Source organism: Chelonoidis abingdonii, chromosome 11 (genome assembly GCF_003597395.2).
Source record: "Chelonoidis abingdonii isolate Lonesome George chromosome 11, CheloAbing_2.0, whole genome shotgun sequence".
Taxonomy (NCBI): Eukaryota; Metazoa; Chordata; order Testudines; family Testudinidae; genus Chelonoidis; species Chelonoidis abingdonii.
Genome location: NC_133779.1, coordinates 22,967,631 through 22,969,960, shown reverse-complemented (window position 1 = coordinate 22,969,960; position 2,330 = coordinate 22,967,631). Strand labels below are relative to the sequence as shown.

The 2,330-nt window shown below is 62.7% G+C and overlaps 1 protein-coding gene across 1 annotated transcript in view; it reads right to left on the bottom strand.

The window, feature by feature from the left end:
* DNAH2 (dynein axonemal heavy chain 2) overlaps positions 1 to 2,330 on the bottom strand; it is a 148,458-nt gene that overhangs the window by 264 nt on the left and 145,864 nt on the right.

Sequence of the window (2,330 nt, the reverse complement as noted above, 5' to 3'; positions counted from 1 at the left end):
TTCCTCACCTTTTGGGCTGGAGCTGCTCTTTAACCAAAGCTGCCCTAATTGCTTGGCAATTCTGCTTGCGGTTCGTGAAGTGTGTCTTGCTTGTGTAGATTATCGTACCCTGCTCCCAGCTTATCGATCACTAAGCTAACTCTGGTCTTCCCTTCCCCAAAATCGGTGCTCTCTCTGTCTCTTTCTCTCTTTCGTTCTCAGTCTCATGCGCGCACTGCGCCCGCGGGGGGTCTCACTAAGACCATTCCTTGTTTCCTTCTTCTTCCTTCCACACTCTCCTCGCTCCCTTGCCTCCTCCCCGCTCTGGGAAAGGCAGAAGTGGGTGGCTGGTGGGTTATTGAGCAAGGGGGGGCGGGGCCAAGGCACTTCCTGGGTTCTCTCTCCCGGCTGCTGGGAGGAGCGTGGAGGCTGGTGGGTTAGAGCAGGGGGGGCGGGGGCAGGATCCTTGCGCTCGGTTTCTCTCTCCCGGCCTGGGCCGAGAGTGGGGGGGGCTGGTGGTTAAGCAGCAGGGTGGGGGGGCGTGCCGAAAGGCAAATGGACACTCCTGGTTCTCTCCGCTCTGGGAGGGAGAAGTGGGGGGCTGGTGGGTTAGAGCCAATGGGCGGCTGGGAGAACAGGACTCCTGGGTTCTCTCCCTGGTCGGAAGGGAACAAGTGGGGCTGGTCGGGTTAGAGCGGGGGGGAGGCTGGGACGCCAAGGGTCCTGGGCTTTCTCTCTCTGGTCTCGTGGTGCGGGGGGAATGGGAGATAGAGGTTAGAGCTGGGGGGGGGGGCCTCGGAGCCGACCTGCCCGATGTGTGTGTGCAGGGTTTCACTGTACGCCCCGGGGTGTGTGTTAGCGCCTCTACCCCCCGTGTGTGTGGGGGGGGTCACAGTCTTTACCCCCTAGCTGTGTGTGTGCAGGGTTTCACTGTACGCCCCGGGGTGTGTGTTAGCGCCTCTACCCCCCGTGTGTGTGGGGAGTCACAAGGTCATTACCTCTCATCTGTGTGTGTGTGGTGGGTCACCCCATCTCTACACTCCCGTGGGGGGGGGGCAGGTCACATCATCTCTACACCCCTGTGTGTGTGAGGGGGGGTCACACTGTCTCTACACCCCCATGTAGGGGAGTTTCATAGCATCTCTACCCGCCCCGTGTGTGGAGTCACAGCATCTTTATCCCACATCTGTGTGTGTGTGTGTGTGGTCACACCGTCTCTACACCCGTGTGTGTGTGTGGAGGGTTACACCATCTCTACACCACCGTGTGTGTAGGGGGCGGGTCACACCATCTCTACACCCCAGTGTGTCAGCACCTCTACCCCCCCCCCACCTGTGTGTGTGGGTCACATTGCCTCTACCCCCTCCCCATGTGTGTGGGGTCACACTGTCTCTACCCCCCATGTGTGTCAGCACCTCTACCCCCCCGTGTGTAACGCCCCCCGTGTATGTGGGGGGGGGTCACAGCGTCTCTACCCCCTGTGTGCGTCAGTGCCTCTACCCTTCTGTGTGTGGGGGGTCACACCGTCACTACACCCACGTGTGTAGGGGGGTGTCATAGTGCACACCATGTCTAAACACCCTCCCGTGTGCAATAGGGTGTCATAGCGCCTCTACTCCCCTGTGTGCATGTGTTGGGGGGGTGTCACACCATCTCTAACCCCCCCCATGTGTAGTGGGGTGTCATAGTGCCTATACCCCCCGTGTGTGTATGTGGGGGTCACAGCATCTCTAACCCCCTGGTGTCCTGCAGCGCCTCCTGCTGGGGAGACTCATCTCACCTGTTCCCCCCCAAACGCTGTGGGCTGGGACCCCCCCGTGCAGTGAGTGTGTTTACACGCGCACCCCAGCCCCACGCCTGGTGGGGACCTGCCTCCCCTCCCCCCCGGGCTGCGGCTGGAGAGGGGCCAGGGCACTGACATGGGGGGGTTGAGGGTGGTGGGGGAATCTCACCCTCCCTAGCATGGCAGAGCCCTCCCCCCTCCTGCTTCAGCCTGGCTCTGCCGGTGGGTACCACGGCCACTAGCCCAGGACACCATGGGGCAGCTGCTCCCCCAGCCCCCCGGTGGCAATTGGTGGGATTGCTCCGGGCCTCGGTTTCCCCACGCGACGAGCAGCCGTTCCGGTGGGGGGCCCCAAGCCGACATGGCCCCCGGCTCCTGGGGAACGCCGGGGCCCGGGGGCAGAGCTGGGTTAGAGTCTGGCCTCAGCAGCACAACATGGGGACCCGGGAGAAGCAGGGAAACTGAGGCACGGGGACCAGACCCAAATTGCAGCCGCTGGATCAGACCGTGGGCCTGTCCGACCCCATCTCTCCCCCCAGAGCAAACCAATGCCCCCCCAGCGTGCACG